Raw genomic sequence first — 22234 nt, 5'->3', positions numbered from 1 at the left:
TTTAATTTCATTTTATTTCTGTAGAATGTTTTGTAACTTTAAGCATATAAATCATATGGGTGGCTTGAAAGTATAAGCCCCAGATATTTTATTACTTGTGTAGTTGTTTTGAATGAACTATCTTATTATAATTGTTGGTTTTATTTTTTGTTATTTTTTGTTCTTATTTGTTTTAGTCACATTTGATTTTTCATGATCCTATGACTCCAAGTCCAGCACTCTATACACTGTCACTTAGGTCCCTTTTCTTTATGGTTTGATAATTTTATGTATAACTACTGATGATTTTTGTGGACCTGTTTTGTATACTGTTACTTCACTGAAAAAATTAATCAGTTCAATTTATTTCTTTACTGATTCTCTTGAATTTTGCATTGCATAATTTGCAAATAAAGATAAATTTGGCTCATTTTTGCCAGTGTTTATGCTTCTTTTTCTATTGTATTATTTCTATAGGAAGCATATCCATAACATAACATAAAAGAATATCTTGTTAGAGGAAATTTTTGGCAATTATTGAAACAATGTATTTTTTGTTTATCTGCTTAGTTATGCTAATTGCTTTATCCATTGTTGATTCCTTGTATGAAATCAGTTTTGTCACATGAAATTATTTTCTGAATCATATCAATTGATCAATCAACATTCCTTTATTAAAAATTTATTCCATATTAGGAACTTTATTAGGTGCTTCCAGATAAAAAGAGAAAAATGGACAAATTCTTGCTCCCAAGAAGTTTAAATTTTATTGGAAGGGTCAACATACATATATATATGCATATATATATGCAACATACATATATGCAAAAATGGAAAACAAAGTTAAAAAACACAAGGTATTAAAATTTGGTGGTTAAGGAAGGAGGATATTAGCAGTTGCAGAAGGAGAATAGAATGGGAAAATTAAAGATACAATGATATTCTAGACATGGTGTGGCCAGTTCTGCATTCTTACATTTCCATAGTTCTCTTTTTATTCTTTGTCTCCCCCTCGTTTGAATGTTAGGATTATTGTTGTCTTATAGAGGGAATTGGGTTGGCAGTTTGTGTCTATATTTTTCATAATCCTTTTTGTAGCTTAGGTTTTTTTTTTCCTTTGTAAAGGTTTGATAGAATTCTCTTGGTAATATGTTTGACTCTAGTTTTTTCCCATTGGAAAAGTCATGTATGGTTTGCTTCATTTCTTTTTCTAAGATTTGGCTACTAAAGATAATTCCTGTTTTGTTAGTTTATGTATTTTTTGGGGAGATAAACTTCTTTTAGATTTTTAGTTTTACAGACATATAAATTCACTTGTTCCTTTTTTATTTTGGTAATTTAAGTTTCCTGTATTTTTAAATTAATCGTATTAGTTGATGCGTTACCATTTTTGTTAGTATCTTCAGTTTTATAATCTTTTTATTTTTATCTTTCTTGAAATTTACAGATCTCTTCTTTTAAATTTGTTTTACAGTTATTCATTTGTTTATTTTTCTAGCCTTTTAATTGAATATTAAGTTGATTCTCTATTCTCTATTTTGTTAATGTTTTCAGAGATATACATTTTACTGTGAAGATTACTTTACTTGAGTCCTACTGGTTTTTGAATATTGTCTCATAATGCTCATTACCTTTAACATAATTATTTATTGTTCCTATTATTTATTCTTTGATGCATTCATTATTTAAGATGTCAATATTTAGTGTTTATTTTGATCTGCTTCTTCCCTAATATTTATTTTATTCATTAATATTTTTATAACTATAAAGATGTTCAGTGTTTTTCTTTTCTTTTTGATTTCTTTATGATCTTGCACATGATCAATTTTTATAAATGTGCCATGGGGTATGTGTTTGCTTTAATAATACAATTTAGCCATCTCCATAGGTCAGCTAAATCTAATTTTCCAAGAGTATGTTTAGATCTATATTTTCCTTTTAAAAAAGATTTCTGTTGGATTTATTTAGCTATATCTTTTTTACAATTTACCTTGTTTTTCTCTTAAGGAATCTAGATGCCATGAAATTTGGAATTACTAAAATTTTTAGAATATCAGTGGTACCTTTAAGCATCATATCATTTTCCTGGGTTTCTCTTATAATTGCTTTGATTATCATTGCTTTGTTGCTTTATTTGAAATTGGGATTACAGTTCCTGATTTTTATAGTTTCCTAAAACATGATAGATTTTGTTTCATTCCTTATTCATGAGGGTATGAGATTATTTTTCTTTAAATATTAATTCTTCCTTCTACTCTTCTTTTGATTTTTCCAGTTAGTTTTTACTCCTTAGATTTTTTTAAAGTAAGCCAAAATGTGCTCTCTTTTCCTCAAAGCATCTCAATGTGCAAATTTTATTTTAAAAATGGATTTTTATTAATATGTTTATGCTTATATTATCTAAATTTTTGGGGTCCTATTTCTTCTCAGAAAATCAACCCCTATAATAAACAACTTTTAAAAAGGAAGATTAAAAATAAACTCCAGTAAAATTGATAGATTCATAGGCAAAATCTGTTGTTATATATTATATTACACAATTATTGACACTGAATTTTGCAAAGGATCAGGGTGAGGTGTTTCTCATATTTCTTTTCTGGAGCAAGTTTATTCTTTATATTTTTATGGCATTAAGTTTTGATTATTTAGATAAATTTAATTCCAAAGCACAGAAAATAATAAACAAAAGATAATTCACACCCTACATTCTTGGTTTTGTCTAGCCCCAGTCACATGAAAATAAATATTTAATTTCTTCATTTCCCACTGCTATCTGAAAGTATTTAACTTTCTTCTGATTGGTTACTTTGCATGTTAAACATCTTGCTCACTTTTGGATTCTTTTGAAGGAATTAATAAAATTCTCCCTTTCTGTTCAAGCAGTAATTATTTTATTTTATACTTTAGACTCAGTTTCTCAGGATGTTATTTTGGAGTGCTAATTAATGTTTTTAAAGATAAAATATTCCAGTTTTTTTCTTATTTTTTTGTTCATTTTTCAGTCATTCAATGTTCAGCATCATGGCAAAGATATTTTGCCATTTCCTTCTCTAGCACATTTTATAGCCAAGGAACTGAGGCAAAGAGGATAAAGTAACTTGCCCAAGATCACACAGCTACTAAGTATCTGAATCTCATGAAGGTTAGTCTTCTTGATTCCAGGCCCTGTGCCACTTAGCTTATCCTTTGAAGGTGGAAGGTTTAGTTGTTGTTGCTTGCAATTTTTTTTTGCTATTATAATTTAGAATTTTGATTATAATGTATCTTGGCAAATTAAACTTGCTTTTATTTTTTCTTCTATTGGTGTTCTTTGTACCCTCTCAATCCATACTCTGACATTTACTTGCAATATTTCTGAGAAATTTTTCCTATATACTTTTTAAAATATGGTATTTATATTTTCTTTTTTCATGATGTTTTTCTGGACCTACAATCCTTAGATACACATTTTACCTTCAAGTTCAGGAGGTTTTTCAATTGTTTTTATTTGTTTTGTAGTTTGTTTGTAATTTTGTTCAAATATTTTTTCTTTTGCTTATAAATTCTTAGGGTCTCTTTCTTTAATTTTTCTGAAAAGTGAGTGTTTTGGAATATATCTCAATCTTTTATTCTAGTTTTCTGGACTATTATTACTCATGTTTGCCAGTTTACTTCCTAATTAATAAGACTGATAATTTCTTGTTTCTTTTATATTTTCACTTAATTCCTTTCCCTTCTGTAGGTCCAGAATTGTTAAAACTTTTCCTAAGTTCTTGTTATCTATTCTTTATTAGCTGAGACCACCACTTTAGACAACATTTGTGGCCCTTAACCTGGAGTGTGATTAGTTAGTACACTACTGATATGCTATTCTAAGAGGCCATTATAGATGGATCGCTCCTCCACTTTTCCAACTTCAACTCTTGGACGTTTACAAACTTTCTTCAGTTCCTTGCCTAACCTAAGGGGGCTGTTTGTAGGAGGGTCACCCAAACATTTCTGAGAAAAGACAGAGCCACCTTTAAAACGACTTCCCTTTTCTATCTTTCTTGCTAGCTACTTATTTCAGAGATTTATAATTTCAAATTCAAAGCTTGAAGGAATCTCAAAGGAAAATTAGCCCAATAATCTCATTTTATAGGCAAGGAAACAGACCCAGGGAGGCTGAGACTTATCTAAATCATTTTAACTTGTGCCACAGTTCTGGGTCCTACTTACTTCCATAATCTTTTCTGTCAACTCCATATTTTATAATTATCTTTTCCCCTTCTTTTCAAGGTTTGGGGATACAGTGATTTACAATCTTTAATCTTACCTTGGAGTATTATGTTTCTCCTTCTGTCTCTCATCTTTCCAAGAGATTAACTCCAAAAAACAATGCTTAAAGGTAGAAGATGCAGGTAAACCAGCCAATCATCTCTAGTTGCTGAAAATGGGGTGAGAGAGAGAAAAGACCATGGAGTGGGTTAGTGTTGTAAGTGACAGAAGCAATAAGTTGGTAAACTAGCCTTCATTTTTTTGGGGGGGGGGAGTGAGAATTACCTTTAGGTAAATTCTTTAAATTTTTCTCTTCTCATTGTATCTGCTTCATTTTAGGGCATTTTTCTAGTTTTTTATATATTTTTTTAAGGTGGTAGAGTGTGAATTGTATTGTACACCACATTTTTTCAAGTATTTTACCTGTTTCCTTTCTTGGCTACCCATATGGAAAAATTAGAAACAAAACAACAGGTACTCAAATATGTTTATATCATATTACCTAATATTCATTAAACTCCTTTGCAAGCTTTTCATTACCAGCCTCAGTTCCAGGCTGTCAGACATCACTACTAGTCAATGTTTTTGTCAGAATAATTCCTTGATGTGTTGAATGTGGCAGTGTGGACTAGACAATGGGATAGCAAACATCCACAATAACAAGCAATGTCCCAACAGCAGACTTGTCTTATGAGCTGATTTCTCATGTCAGTGACTCGGATTCCTCAGGCCTTTTCTCTTATTTTTATTATCAGACATCCTGTATGTACTCAGTCAAAAACAGAGCAGTCTAGGAACTCATGCAGTTAACTTTCCAATTAGATAATTTCTAACATGTGGATCTGTTAGAGTTTACTAACATCAGTACTTCTAATATGATTTGATATAATTTGCAAACTGTGACTGAAAAGAACATTAACATTCAATGTTGCATCTCCCATTTGCTATCATGATCCTCCTTTCAGGTTCCAGAGGGTAGGAACAGTTACTGAGTACTTAGAAGGAGGGATATTGTTGTTTGTCCTTTGTTCTTGAAGAGGATCAATGATATCAGGGGGGTGATGTCTTGATTTGTAAGTGACTTGGATTTAAGTGAACCAGAGCTATGCAAAGTCATCAGCTCCACTCTCTCCTCCAGTGTCAAGTCAGTGGAAACAGGTTTGATATGGTAGGAGGTGGGTGAAAGAGCTTACATTAAAATCCCATGATGAGCAAGGTAGGACCAGGGATAGGAAATGATTCTGAGTGTCAGTAAACTGAACATTCAAGGAGCTGAAAGAACCAAACTAAGGGAGGAAACAGATGCAGGAGTGTCGAAGAGGAATGACAAAAATCAATTCCACAGAAATAAAAATAATAAAACTTCGGAACCAGTATAGGGAGCGCAGTAGCTGACATTGAAACTAACCAAGTGAGAAGGCCAGTGACAACAAATGAACAGCCTTTCCATGTGCTATATATGCCTTTACAGAGTTGAGATGGGTTGGTGATGCCTTTTTTTTTTTTATTAAGGAGGAATTTTTTAACATTGCTAAACAATTAAGAAAACCTAATAAAACTTTTTAAAAAAAGCATAATTAAAAGCATTGTCAATCCTACTAGGCTATGCATATTAATTAAAAAAAAAAACATTAGACCATAACCATTGATCAAAGGACTCCATGGTGATCTCTGAGTTGATTTCATACTAGAAAAGAATAACCAAAAAATAACATGGTCATTACAAAATGTAAAGGCACTTGTGAATATGGCATATCTATGTATGAGCTCCTACAGTAAGGGCTTCTTTTTCAATTTGTTCATAGTCTTAGATTGTTGATGACATTGTTCCTTTTTTAAAATTATTTCACTTTTCAGCTATAAAAAACAAGTATTTACATAACATAGTACAATAACAAAGATGATTGCATATGAAACTGCAAATCTACTATGCACAACTTGCTATTCCTTTCAAATATAGAACAAAATTATCATGTAAATTTCTTTTTCTTTCTTCCCTTCTTCTCTTCCCCATCCTCCACCCTAAAGATGGCTGCTATTAGAAGCACACTAACACATGCACATACACACAAATATATCTAAAATTATTCTATTCATACATCTATTTATCAGTTCTTTCTCTGGATGCAGATAGCATCTTTCTTTATATATCCTTTGTAGTTAATGTGGACATTTATAATAATAAAATAACTTTTTAAACTCAAAGTCATTCTTAAAATAAAGTTGCCATTTCTGTATACAATGTTCTCTTGGTTCTTCACATTTCCCTTTTCATTATTTCATGCAAGTCTTTCCATATTTTTTCTGAGATTCTTGAATTCACTATTTCTTATAGCACAGTAGAAAAAGGTGAAAGATTTATACAATCTGAATAGTACCTTATAGCACAGTAGTATTTCCTCGTAATCATATATTTACTTGTTTAGCCATTCCCCAGTTGATGACATTATTATTAAATAATCAAAAGATATTGCCTACCTGGAATTTTGTGGGCAAGCAAAGCTCCAATATCACGAGGTGAAACATCAGAGGTGAGAACTCTTGTGTCATGGGCTACTGCTTCTCTTATTCTATTTTCTATCTATTGTCTAGGAAAAGTGAGGTCTCATCTTGTGTTTCAGAACAGATGCCTGTGAGCCATGAATTAGTGAGTGAACAAGACCATTCAATTTCCAGTAACCCACAGAGATTATCAGATCCCCAAGATGGGTAGAACTCTGGGGAATATCTAACACAGTCACAAAAGAAGTGGATCCTTTATAGCAGCAGCTTCTTTATATGAGGTGTCTGAACACAGGCTACAAATAGCCTCCAATCCTTATTGGGAATAACTTAAGTGGCTGGGAGAGCAGATTTGTGGAGGGGACACCAGCAACAAGTTCTTATATTAATACAGTTGAATGAAAAAATAAGGTTTTACTTAAAACTCTTGATTGCAGCTGGAGAACTGATTTGCTACTACCATGTCCCATGATTTTTCGTTATAGGTATAGTTACAAATATGCCTGACATCTGTGCTGTGTTGAAACCAAAAATATGGATACAATGGTTCCTGTTGATCAAAATGTAAATTTAGAAATCGGTGACTGTTTAACATTCTAAAAAGCAGACTTGGCTATTAATGAGTAATGAATAAGCTACTCTTATTCTAACCCTTAGATATCAGTTCTAATAATGCAAACCAGATCACAATAGTAGAGGCTTTTGAGAATAAAGGAAGATATCATAAACATATTGGATGAGTAAGGAAGAGATTACCTTTCTTCACTGGGGAAGATTCCACTCACTGGAGCCAGTGGTACCTCCAAAGAGAGAAAACAGTCATAAAAATCTGTAATCTAAGATCCTATCTCTTACGGTTGTTGTTCACTCATGTTTAACTCTTTGGAACCCCGGAGATCAGATTGTGCCAGTACTGTTCATGGGGTTTTCTTGGCAAAGTTACTGGAGCCATTTCCTTGTCCATTTCCTCTCTCTTATAGCACATCCAAATCATAGGCACCTGTATTCCTTCATGCATCTCTTTTAGGAAAAGATTGTATGGTGGTGGGGAAGGAATACTCTATCTGATAAATCTTTGCTAAATGTCTATCGCTTGATTGTTGGAGGGGATGCGGGAAAACTGGGACATTGATGCATTGTTGGTGGAGTTGTGAACGGGTCCAACCATTTTGGAGAGTAGTTTGGAACTATGCTCAAAAAGTTATCAAACTGTGCATACCCTTTGATCCAGCAGTGTTACTACTGGGATTATATCCCAAAGAGATTATAAAGAAGGGAAAGGGACCTGTATGTGCACGAATGTTTGTGGCAGCCCTTTTTGTAGTGGCTAAAAACTGGAAACTGAATGGATGTCCATCAGTTGGAGAATGGCTGAATAAATTGTGGTATATGAAAATTATGGAATATTACTGTTCTGTAAGAAATGACCAACAGGATGATTTCAGAAAGGCCTGAGAGACTTACACGAACTGATGCTGAGTGAAATGAGCAGGACCAGGAGATCATTATATACTTCAACAACAATACTAGATGATGACCAGTTCTGATGGATCAAGCCATCCTCAGCAACGAGATCAACCAAATCATTTCCAATGGAGCAGTAATGAACTGAGCTAGCTATGCCCAGAAAAATAACTCTGGGAGATGACTAAAAACCATTACATTAAATCCCCAATCCCTATATTTATGCACACATGCATTTTGATTTCCTTCACAAGCTAATTGTACAATAATTCAGAGTCTGATTCTTTTGTACAGCAAAATAATGTTTTGTCATGTATACTTATTGTATATCTAAGTTATATTTTAATATATTTAACATCTACTGGTCATCCTGCCATCTAGGGAGGGGTGGGGGTAAGAGGTGAAAAATTGGAACAAGAGGTTTTGCAATTGTTAATGCTGTAAAGTTACCCATGTATAAATCCTGTAAATAAAAGGCTATTAAATTAAAAAAAAGAAAAGAAAAGAAAAGAAAAAAAAAATAAATGTCTATCGCTGTTATGGGGGTAAAAGGAAACTTGGTGGTATGTTGGATTTGGACTCAGGAAAACACGTTCAAATTCTGCCTCAAATACCAGTTATGTGACTCTGGACAAGTCACTTAACTTTCATTTGTCTCAGTTTCTTTGTTGTAAAAAAAAATTTTTTTTTTTGCCTATCTTTCAGGGTTGTTGTGAGAATGAGACAACATGTGTAAAAGTTCTCTGCAGACTTAATATAAATGTTTGCTATGGTTATTAATTTCCCAATGCTCTCCACTGTTGTTTGAAGATGAGGTCATCAGTTTTTTGTTACCCTTGCTGTTAGGCATATCTTATGACCGTCTCATATGTTTTCTTTGTCAAGGGGTCAATTGCTAGGGGCTACTGAGTATTGTTTTATTTAAGTTGGATTTAGTCCTTCCCTCCCCCTCCCTCCTTTGATTTTTCTACCTTTCTTCCTACAGGTAGGGTTAGTTTGCTCAGCTGACCTGTAATTAGCAGATCCCTGCCAAAGCCCTAATACAAACAGAAGCTACACTTATTAGGTCTATGTGAAAAAGCACTTGAGAAGAAATCTATCTTTCAGCTATTTCTCTCCCCTCACCCTCTTCCACTTCCACTTTAGAAGCGTGAAGTACTAAGAGTGAAGCAGTTCCTATCAGATGACCTTGAGCTTCCCAGTAAAGGAACCGATTGTCCTATACAGAGATGGATAGGGGTGGGGTTGGAGACAGGGGCTGGAGCAGACTTAAAAAGCTTTTGAACAGGCTTTGTGAGGAATGTGATAGGGAGTAAATATCCCTTTATCGAAATGAAACTTGACCCTGACCAAACCTGACCCTGAGCAAACATGAACCTGTTTAGCAACACCTTTTTACCAGGAGGCATAGGCGAATAATGTGGTGGGCTTAATCTCCTTATGAACAGTAAGGGGCAGGCCAAACACTGTTATTATTAACCTTATCAAGTTATAGTCTATTCCTTCTTAGAGCCCTACTAACCCTGGCTGGACTGCTGCCCCAGAAGAATATCTAGGATCTGCTGCTCATCTTCTCTATCTCTCACTCAGGTCAAGTTGGTATTGCCAGATCATACATCTCTTACTTTTATGATAGGGGCAGTGGAATATACAGTGTATCATCATTTCTAGCTTGGAGGAAATGGTTGGGAGGGGCTCTCTAGAAACTCATCAATTTTGTTTTTACAATTTACAATTTACAGGGATCAGTGCTGAAGTAATCCAAAAGTGTATTTAGTATTAGTAAAGTCTAATCTCATGACTGGCAGTTAAGTGGAGCAGTGAATAGAGTGCCACTTCTAGAGTCAGGAAGATTTTTCTTCCTGAATTTATATCCCGCCTCAGATACTTACTTAGCTGTGTGATCCTGGACAAGTCATTTAACTCTGTTTACCTCAGTTTCCTCATCTGTCAAATTAGCCAGAGAAGAAAATGCAGACCACTCCAGTATCTCTACCAAGAAAACCCCAAATGGAGTTATGAAAAGTTAGATATGGCTGAAAAAACCAAACAATCTCATGAGAGTGAAGAATGATTTCCAAGTTAACTGATGAAAGAAGTAATGCTATGTTGAATCATTTCTGATATATATCATGCCTTAGGATGACATGGAGTCATACCTTAGGAGTGGATAGAGAACCTGCCTGGATTTAGTAATCTTAGGTTCAAGTCCTAACTTTGACAAGGATTGGCTGTGTGATCCTGAGCAAGTCACTTAACTTCTTAGGTATTCCCCACGCTTTTTCATGTCACCATTTTCTATACTCCAACCTGGCCAGCCAAGCTTCCTTCCTTTGATCCACTGATTATGATTGGTGGACATTCTGTCTACAGAACCTTTCAAAATCCTCTGGACTATATAGCCCAGTCATTTTCATGCTGCATAGTTAGGTCATATATTTCCTACTCCCTTTCCTACTCTAGCTCTAAAGTAGTCATTAAATTAACATTACCAAATGTCCTTCTGGACCATCTCTCCCTTGTTGTCTTCTCCTAATAAGGAGTTATTAACCTTTTTTATAGACCCCTCTGGCAATCTGATGAAGTCTATGGACCCCTTCTAAGAATAAGATTTTTAAGCACATAAAATAATAAAAATGATATTACAAAAACAATCATATTGAAATTCAATAAAATAAAAAAAACCCTTATTAAACAATTTTACAGACTTCAAGTTAAAAACTACTGCCCTTTTGTTGGTGAAGTTGTGAACTGACCCAATTATTCTGGAGAGCAATTTGCAGCTGTACTTAAAGGCTATAAAGCTGTGCATATACCCTTTAATTTAGCTATATCATTGCTAGGTCTATATTCCAAAGAAATAAAAAAGGGAAAAGGATCCATTTATATAAAAATATTTATAGCAGCATTTTTTGTAGTGCCTAAGAATTGGAAATTGAGGGGATGCCCTTGGTTGGGGAAAGGCTGAACAATCTGTGATATATGATTGCAATGGAATACTATTATGTTATAAGAAATAACAAGCAGGATCATTTTAGAAAATCCTCAAACTGAAAAACATGAACTGATACAAAGTCAAGTGAGTTAACCAGGAGAACATTGTACATAGTTACAACAACAGTCTTGACTTACATGACTAAGCATAGAATGTTTCCCTTGGATTGGTAAATAGGGATGACAAAGACTAATATGACTATTTAATATGATCTATCTTAATTGCTTCAACTGGGAGTGCATTTTGTCAGCATATTTCTTCACATTCATCCCTCTTTCCCTCCCTCCTTTCCTCCCCCCTTCTCCTCTCCCATTCCCCCTTCTCTTTCCTTCCCTCTTTCTCTCTTCCTTCTTTTCCTTCCCTCCCTCTCTTCTTTTTCCTTCCTTGCTCTCCCGCTCTTCTTCTCTTTCCCTCCCTCTCTTTCTCCTCCCTCTTTCCCTTCCTCTTTCTCCCTCTCTTTCCCTTGCTCCTTCTCTCTGCCTCCCTCTCTATTACTCCTTCCCTCTCCCTGCCTCCCTCTCCCTCTCTCCCTTCTTCCCTGCCTATTGGAATGCTGGTGAATTTTAAAGTCCTAGGGACTTCTGCCTTATAATCATGACAACCTCTAGCTGTCCTTAGTATCATCAAAAGGCAACCTCCCAGAAGGATTCTTGATGTATCTGGGATTGTGGCTCCTGCTGATATCAAGCAGATGTTGTGATTACTGCTGAAAGTAAAGAATCCAATACATTGTGAGAGAGAGAGAAGAGGAGAGGGGAGAGCAGAGGAGAAGAGAGGAGAAAGAGGAGAGAGACTGAGACACATACACACACACACACACAGACAAAGACAGACAGACAGACAGAGGCAGAGGCAGAGACAGTGTGGTGTGTGTGTGTGTGTGTGTGTGTGTGTGTGTGTGTGTGTATTGCTTAATGAGGCAGTTGTATATTAATATAAGAAGCAAAACTTGGTCCCTAACATCGATCATATTGAGCTTATGATTCCACTTGTAGGTTAGAGAATGGAATTCCAACAGAAGCCATCCTTTGTGGATTTGCTTGTAATTTAAGGAGATAGGGGGTAGATAATTCTTTCCCATTAGCCACTTCTCCATTGGGATCACTCTGTTCTTGCCTCCAACAAGGGGATGAGGAGTCCAATTTGGGCACTCTCCTAAGGGCATTTAGTAGACTTCTGAATTCTCTGTGATGGCTCTTTTCCCTGCTGTTCTTAGAGCTTCTCTTGAAAGTGTCATGGCCACTAGTGAAGGAAGGCTGCTGGTTATACCTTGTGTGATTTTGCCCCAGAGACCAGATTAAGTTCATTATTCTCTTTGTCCATTTCTTCTTTTACCTCTGCCTGCTCCTCCCTCCCTCCCTTTTCCTTTCATTATTACATTTCTTTGTAGAAACCATGCCAAATTACTTTTTTTGCCCTGAAAACCCAAGCTCAAGTGTTAATCAGACTGTCTTGTTCGGACCTTGTACACCTCATTCTTCATATCTTTTCTTTCCTCCTCCCTTACAGTGTTGCATTGTATACACAAATTTATATCAAGTACTGGCAATGTGATTCTAAATGGATGGATCAAAATAAACAGTTGTGGAATATGTAATTACTCTGACATTTCTTTATCAGTTTTCAAAACAGCTATCAATTTGAGCTTTGGTTTGGATGGTGGGGAGAGGGGGTTGGAATATTACTTTTTTCTAGTGAGTTATACTGTCAAGGAGCTGCATGATTTTTTTTTAAACAAAGATTCTTTTTGTTAGTAGATGAATTTGTATGATGGCAGAAAGTTGAAATTTTTTGGTACTACTGTATTGTAGTTTCAAACATCAGTGATAGCAATGTAGTTTCCATGGTGATCATTTACCTTGTTTTATTATTCTTCTTCCCCCTCCCCTTTTTGTTTTCTTTTATGCCTTACAGTCCAGTCAGTTTATTTGATCATAGCTATGAATATTCTTTTTGGAGTTTGGAAAATTAATTTGATTAAGACTGAAAAGTGGGAGACTAATATCTTCTATAAAGTAAGCACAGACTTTTATATGAATTAGTGAAGAGTTAGGGCTATAAATAAAGGAACAAGTTTGAGATGGATGGAAAAACAACTCCTTTATATTTTGCAGTTAGTGACTAGACTATGGATTAGAGGTAAAGAATATCATGTTAAGCTGCTTTATGTAGTTAAGTTTCAGGGCATACATATTATTGTAATGATGATTCTAAATTCTGTGTCAGATCAAGACTAGCTACATTTTCCCCTTAAGATTTGAGGAGTTACCTCTGCTATGTCTGAGAGTCTGTCTGTAATAATATTAACTCCTGCTCTCACTCGTATGTGTTGTCCACTCTGTGAACCACTGATAGGTAACACTAGTTCTATTTAGCCAGTAATTATTGATTAGCTTTTAAAAAGGGCTATTGACTATGAAGATATAGCTACATAGAAAATATAAATATTTCCCTCTAATAATCAAAGGCAGATTTTCTTCACCCTGTCTTGATCCCTGGGGAAAGTGGGCTCAGACTTAGCACAAGTTTTTACTTAGCATTTGTCCTTTCAAATTCACTTCCAAATGTTGCATAACTACTGGATGAGTCCTTGTCTCATGTGCCTCCTCAGGGTCTCTTTGCTGGATTGGATGGCTGCAAAATCAATCATGAAATATGTTCCTGGACCTCTTGGTCACTCTCGTGACCTTTTAAAGCTCACGAAGTCATAGTTATCATAATCTCTTTTATTGCAAACATGAAAGAATAAACACAAACAAAAAAGCATAATCCTTTATATTCATGGGCCACATAATGGCATCAGATGAGGAAAGATTGAAACCTTGCCCTTTATACCACTGCCTCTCAACAAAATAGCAGGTACAAGGTAAGAGAGATGAAAGGACAAATGCTGAGTGATAGCTTTTGAGTATACCAGTTCCACAACCCATTAAAAAATGGCTCATCTTAACCAAAAATAAACAAATACATTTTAGAAAATCTGCATGTGTTCAGAAGTCTATATTGAGGTTTGAATCAGCTGAGCACTCTTTTCATGTTCCTAAGGAATGGCTGTTTTTGTCCAATCCCTAGTTACATTATGAAATATAGGATATAATGATTGGAGAACTGGTCTCAAAGTCAGAAAGATCTGGATTCAAGTACCACTGTAGTTTTCTCTTCTTTTCTCTAAAATATGATGGTTCTCTATGAGCAAGTTTCTTGGGGAGGTTCTGGAGGCAGCCTTAGTTTCAGTTCAGAGTAATAATCACTTCAAATGCAGCCAGGAGTTAAAATCCAGTCCTTTATTCTCTTCCAAAATAGCCCAGTTAGCTTTCCTTGGTTCTGAGAGCTCTCGTTGCTAGTCCTTTGCCTCTGTAAGCTTCAGTCTCCAGCTCTCTCTGAATCCTGGCTCTCAATCTCTTCAACTGACTCCTGCTTTCTCAATCTCTTCAACTGACTCCTGACTGAAGCTCTAAGAGCTTCTTATATATGATCTCTTAAAGGTGTGAACCCAAAGGTTGACTCCTCCTGTGAGAGAGTGGGATTGTGGAAGGTGTAAACTTATGAATCTCATACTGAATCCTGACTTGTGAATCTCTCAAACTTGTGAACTAATGTGTGAGCTAATGTGTGAACTCTCAAAGGTGTAAACATAAGCATCATTTCTATCAATTCTAGTGACTTAACACCTTGTAAGGATTCTAACATACCACTTCTGAAATATACTGGTTGTTTGACCCTGAGAAAGTTTTTAACTCTATAATTTTCCTGTCCTGGTATTGCTCTCCTTTGGTAGCAGAAATTTTCCCATTAGGAGTTGCCTTCATCAATGAAGTCCTTCCAGGTCTGGACTACCCTCAGGTCCCAAACATGTACATATGTCCACATACAGATAGACAAATATAAACAAAGTGACTTCTTTGTATTTTTAAAAACAATTGTTTACAAAATAAATCTCTAGACCAACAACATATTTCTTTTGAGTATCAATAGCTGATACAGATGATGTGGATCATCTTTGCTGATCTACTTACTGGTTCATGTGTAGGTGATTTGATCTAATTGATCTTGATAATAGAATCCTTTATTTGATTCTGTTATGTTGGTTTATTGAGGCAGCCCAATAGTATTGACCATCAGGAAATCCATCAGTGGCTTGGTAATTAATGATTATGACAGTTGAACAACTTCAAATCAGTGATCACAACAGTATCTGATCATCTATGTAAAAATTGGGAATAAGAGAATAATATAAAGTGAAACATGCCATTGTACTTTTCCCCTTTTCTATAGCACTATAGCATTTCCTAGAACCTAAGAAATAATGGGTTAAATTCAAGGAATAAAAAAAACATGCCCGACTACTTGCTGACTTGACTTCCTTGTACTACAATGGAAAATCTTACACATGAATAGATATGTGGCTGTCACCTTCTCACGTTGTGTTGCTTCATCTGAGAGTACACTGAGTGATTATTTTGTTACTCAGAGATAAAAGATGTTTACATTTTAATTTTTATTATATCTAGGCAGGGGGAGGGGAAACAAAAGTAGAACAACTTCTGGCCAGAAAGGGAATTCTGGGTTGTCTGTATTTTCATCTGCATTAGAAACAAATATCTTTGTTAACCAAGTGGAAACAAACAGCCATTCCAACTTACAGTATCTGCATGTATTTCAAGCTCCAAGAATGCCCCTGCTCTTATAAGAAGATAAAAAAAAAATTACCTTGACATAATTCAAGAATACTATTTTCATGCTCAATAACCATTCTTATTAAGTTTAAATGTTCTCAAAAGCCAATGGGTGATAGTCCTGCATTCTTTGATTATAGCCATGCATAAAGAACTGGCAACCCCTTAGATCATGCCTCCTGTTTGTCCAAAATGCAATTCAGAGAATTTTAGTGGGGACCCATTTTTGGGCAACAGAATCCCTATTCAGACAACAAAACCATGAGAATTGATGAGATTCTTGTCCTGAAAGACTTCTGAGGTCTGATGTTGCAGCTATTGATGTGCTTTACTGATCTTTTCTTTTCTTTCCCCTCCCCTCTCCTTCCTCCACACACGTCCACATTATAAACAGTGGGAAATATCTGTATCCAATAATAAAAACTTCAGTGTAATTTAATGTTGGAAATCAATACTGTATGTCCCTGATTGAATCTAGTGGTGGCAATGAAGGCTTTTATTGCCCCAGGTGGACTGGAAAACATCTGTCCCCCCAAGCCTGAATTCAGTCACACAATATACAGTCACTACACATTTTCATTGTTCCTAATATTTTGCTGCCCAAGGCAACTGCCTGTTCTCCCTAAATGATAGAGCCAGCCAGGGATTGGGTCCCCTCTGAACTTTCCCCAGAGGCATCCTATATGCTCATTCACCCTGTGACATCAGCTTTCAAAATATAAGAAATGGAAATCTTAATGAAAAGAAAGGATGGTTGAGATTCTTTTGTGTGCTTATGTGCCTAAGCGGCTATCATTTCATGACTGCATTTGATTTTTAAGACATTCCAAACTCTATCTGGAACTCTGATCCCTTTTATCTTTTTTCTTGCCTTTATAACTTCTACAAAAAAAGCTTATTTCAAGGAAAAACCTCTTAGAATTCAAATCAGTCCCTCCTGCTGCATACAAGCCTGTGTTTTCTTGAGATGCCAGCTTAAAAGGCTTCCTTTCAATTTTCACTCCTAGCAAAATCAAAGTGAATCACAGTGCAAAAAACCTTAGTGTTTGATATTTGAATATTTGTGTTATGCTAGTTCAGTAGTTCCTTTTGAAACCTGAATGATAGATGAGGAAAAAATGGAACCACTAGTCATGTTGTTGACAGGACCTTGCATCCCCAATAGTTTGGAGAATTTCAGATCAGTGAGGTACCTACAAATGATTACTGTATCTATAATCTGCAACCAAGTCTACAGTACCATAATCAATCCAGAACTGAGAATTACCCTTTATTATTGCCCTGAGATTATGCAGGAAGGTCTTTAGATTCTCTTTTATTATTTAAGGTTTAGGTGGAACCTCAGTACATAGAATGCTGGGCTTTGGGTCAAGAATACATGAATTCATATTTAACTTTAGGTACTTATTAGTTGTATGAGCTTGGGCAAGTGACTTAATCTCTCAGCCTCAGTTTCTTCAATTGTAAAATGAAGATATATCAATAATATTTACCTTGCTGGGTTATTTTAAGGATCAAATGAGTTAAAATTATAAAAATCAATAACAACAAAGAGAGATTAACACAATGCCTGGGACACAGTAGGTGCTATATAATTTTCCTCTTTCTCCTTCTGGCTCTGGAGTAGTAGATCCATAAGTATTTATTGGAGCTTACCAGGAAGCAAATGATAAATAGACAACGCTCAACTTATTTCTTCACCAGCAATGATGATAGGAGCTTCTTTTTCTTTTAACTAAATTTTAAAATTAATTTAAAATTTGATTTCTCAGTAATATTTTCCTCAAATACTTATATAGTTTTCAACATTCATTTTTGTAAAACTTTGTGTTCCAAAATTTTTTCCCTCCCTCCTTTACCTCCCCTTCTCCAAGACAGCAAGAAATCTGATATAGGTTAAATATGTGCAATTTTAAAAAACATATTTCCATATTTTTCATGTTGGGTAAGAAAAACAGATCAAAAGGAAAAAACCACAAAAAAGAAAGAAATAAACAAAAAGATGAAAATACTATGCTTTGATCCACATTCAGTCTCCATAGTTCTCCCTCTGCAGGCAGACAGCATTTTCCATCCTAGATCTATTGGAATTGCCGCTAATGAGTATTTTTTAAGTGTCTACTATGTGCCAGGCACATAGAAATGGGGATATAAATATTAAGAATTAAATGATCTCAACTCTTCTAACAGGAGAGAAAATAAGGACATACATAATTATATGCAGAATCAACGTAAAAAGAAGAAATACAAAATAGTTTAGAAAGGAGGACTCTAGTAAGTGGGACAATTCACATAGAAGAAGAAAGGAATTCTGTGAGGCAGAGGCAAGAAAGAAGTGCATTTCAGGTATGGAACATGCCCGGTGCAGGGGCAAAGACATGGGAGATGCAATATTGTGTGTGAAGAACAGAGAGAAGTCTGGGTCACAGAGCATAAGAGGGGTAATAATATTCATTGAAGTTGGAAAGATCAGTCGGGGCTGGGTAGTGAGGGTTTGAAAAAACTAACCAGAGGACTATATATTTGATCATAGAGGGAAGAAGAAGTTACTGGACTATAATAAATAGAGGAGTCATATATTTGGATCTGAATTTAAAGAAAATAACTTTGGCAGTAAGGTGTAGGATGGATTGGAATGGTGTGATGTTTAAATCAGGGAAACTGATTAGGAGACATTGCAAGAATCTAGGTGAGAAGTAATAAGAGACAACTAAAGTGGCAGAGGTGTAAATAGAGAGAAAAAGTCAGATGCAAAAGGTGTTGTGGAGGTAGAAAGTACAATATTTGGCAAATAATTTGATATGTAGGCTGAAGAAGAGTGAGAAGTCTATTGAGATGAGGTTGAATTCCTTTGTCAGAAACAGGAAAGTGTAGAAGAGTGATTGGATTTTGGAGAAAAGGTAATTAATTCAATTTTGAATTAAAGATTTTTATGGGACATTCAAGTTTGAAAAGTCCTATAGGCAATTGTTGATCTGAGACTGAAGCTCAAAGGATAAGCAATCTGGGAGAATAGATCTGTGATTCATCTACATAAAGATTACAATTCAATTCATGGGAGTTGATGAGTCATGGAGAGATTATAGAGAGAGAAAAGAAGGGTACAAAATAAAGCCTTATGGAATACCAGTGATTAGGGGAACACAAATTGGATAAGAACTAGCAAAGGAGAATGAGATAGGCAGGAGCAGAAAGAAGAGATCGCAAAAACACAAAGAGGAGAGATATTCAGGTGGAGAGAGTAATCCCAGCAAGTAGATCAAGCAAAATGAAGATTGATTTAAAAATAGTCAGGTTTGATAATTAAGAACTCTTGATAACTTTGGAGAGAACTATTTCAGTTTATTGATGAAGTCAGAAGTCAGGTTGTAAAAATTTGAGGAATGAGTGAGAGAGGAAGTGGAAGCAATGAGAGAGGCTGCTTTTTCTATGAATTTGGCTAAGAAGAGAGAAAGGATATAGGGTGATAGCTTGAGGAGATGGTTCTAGTGAAAATTTTCTTTTAAGAATAGAGGAAAGTTGGCAATGTTTCAAGGTATTAGGAAGAAACAGTTGAAAGGGAGAATTTGAAGATCATAAAGAAAGGCAATGATTGATGAAATCTGCAAGAGAAGATAGAAGAAGAGATTCAAATGAACACAAAATGGGTTGGCTTTGGCAAGAATAAGAGCTATTTTAGTGTTAGAGACAAGGGGAATGGAGAAGAATTAGGGATAACATCATGGGGTTTTGAGATGAAGAGAAGAGAGAAGAGACAGTTTATTTAGAAGATCCTTATTTTTTTCCATGAATTAGGCAATGTCCTCTAAAGAGGGAAATGGAAGTGTTGGAGGTTTGAGCAGAGATAGTATAGAATAATTTTTAGAGATGTGATAAAGGGAATTAATTAGGATTCAACTAAAGGATTGCTTTGCAATTCGCCTGGGGTCTTTTGAAATTTAATAATATGAATTTATAAAGTATTTACTCAGCATGGTTGTATGATTTCTTTCAATTCTATTCAGCAAAACATGAATAAGAATGGAGGAAGCAAATAATAGGAATAATCCAGGGCTGAGGTCCATCAAGGAATAAACAGATGGTTGGCAGAATAGAGGACACTGTGAGGTTAAATTGTCTAACTATGTGATATTGTAAAAGGAAAAAGTGAACTCAATGCAGAATTAATGGACGAAGAAAATAACTGAGGGTGGAAGGATTGGCAGTCAACATGAATTCAAGGAAGAGATTTAGGAGTGATGAGGTTAAAGAAGAGGTGGAATGATAGGAAATCATGATCTGATAGAGGAAAGTCAAAGATTTTGATTAAGGAAATAGAACACCGGTAGGTAATGGTGGGCTTCAGAGTGTGACCAAACTCACGTGGTTGAGCTAGAGTGAAGAAGGATGTCACGGGATATAAGGAGATTGGGAAATTATTTCATATGAGTAAAATGTCTTTTGGATAAGAGAATCTGGCTCTGATGGGAAAATTATCATAGATACTGCACCCTATGCTTTCTAATATTTTTATGTCATTAATAGCTTATGATGAGTTAACTGATAAGATTAATTTCAGACACCAGGAGGACCCAGGGGAATGGAATGCAGGTTCTATTAATGAATTGAAAAAGCAGGGAGTGAGGGGAGGATAGGAGAGAGGTGGTTAAGAACTAAGAGGAACATAGATCTTAGAATATAGTGTTGGAAGAATATAGTGTTATCCAGCAGTTATTTTATTATTATTATTATTTTTTTTGGCTGAGGCAATTGGAGTTAAGCGACTTGCCCAGAGTTACACAACTAAGAAGTATTAAGTGTCTGAGGTCAAATTTGAACTCAGGTCTTCTTAACATTGGGGCTGGTGCTCTATCTACTGTGCCACCTAGGTGCCCCATTTGCAGATGGGAAAACCAAGACTCAGAGAGAAATAATTCATAATATTGAAATTTGAACACAGATCCTCTAACAAGATGAAATCAGTTCTCATAAATTCAGTGATCATTCCTATACAGATGATAACCAGATCTACTTATTCAGTCCTAAGACTGAATTCATTATCTATTCTCCCAAATTCTCCCCTCTTCTTTCTCTTTCCCCTCCACTATTATTGTCAAGGAAACCACTATTTTCCTCGTTACCTAGATTCATTATCTAGGTGCAATTTTCCCTTCTTATTCTTTTACCATCATGCTCAACAGTTAAATTGAATCAGTTGTTAAGTTCTTGTTGATTGTGTTTTTGTATCATTTTTTGTATATACTTATATATCCAACTTCCTTTTCTGTAACTGCCACCATCCTGCTGCAGGCTCTGCTACCTAGACTATTATAATCACCTATTGGTTATTCTTTCCACTTGAAGTATTTCTCAATGTCCATCCATCCTCTACTCATCTATCAAAGTGGTCTTTATAAAGTACAAATCTGAACATTATCCCATTCAACAAACTCCAGTGGCTCTCTATTATCTTTAGGATCTGCTACAGAATCCTCTGTTTAACTTTCTACTTCTTTTTTCAGATGTTTTTATTTTTTAGTAATGGTTTTTTATTTCTCAAAATATATGCAAAGATAGTTTTCAACATTCCCTTACAAACCTCTCCCCAGACAGCAAATAATTTAATAGAGGTTAAATATGGGCAATTTTTCTAAACATGTTTCCACATTTATCATGCTGCACAAAGAAAAATCAGATCAAAAAGGAAAAGAGAAAGAAAAAAGCAAGCAAGCAAACAACAAAGGGGAAAATACTATATTGTGATCCCTCTTCAGTCCTCATAGTCCTCTCTTTGGATACAGATGGCTCTCCCCATCACAAGTCTATTAGAACTGGCCTGAATCACCACATTGTTGAAAAGAGCCACGTCCATCAGAGTTGATCATCACATAATCTTGCTGTTGCTGTATATAATGATCTCCTGGTTCTCTCATTTCACTTACATTAGTTCATATAAGTCTCTCCAGGCTTCTCTGAAAATCATCCTACTTGATTGTTTCTTATAGAACAATAATATTCCATCATATTTGTGTATCATAACTTATTCAGCCAATCTCTGCCTGATGGGCATCCACTCAGTTTCCAGTTCCTTGCCACTACAAAAAGGGCTGCCACAAACACTTTTTTTTTTCACATGTGAGTCTCTTTCCTTCCTTTATGATCTCTTGGGGATACAGACCCAGTATCAAAGGGTATGCACAATTTTATTTTATTTTATTTTTTTTTAAATGGAATGTAATTTTATTTTATTTTATTTTTATTTTTATTTTTTTTATTTAATAGCCTTTTATTTACAGGATATATACATGGGTAACTTTACAGCATTAACAATTGCCAAACCTCTTGTTCCAATTTTTCACCTCTTACCCCCCCCATCCCCTCCCCTAAATGGCAGGATGACCAG

The sequence above is a fragment of the Sarcophilus harrisii genome, chromosome 1 (assembly GCF_902635505.1).
Source record: "Sarcophilus harrisii chromosome 1, mSarHar1.11, whole genome shotgun sequence".
In the NCBI taxonomy this organism is placed as follows: domain Eukaryota; kingdom Metazoa; phylum Chordata; class Mammalia; order Dasyuromorphia; family Dasyuridae; genus Sarcophilus; species Sarcophilus harrisii.
This window is presented reverse-complemented; position numbering follows the sequence as displayed.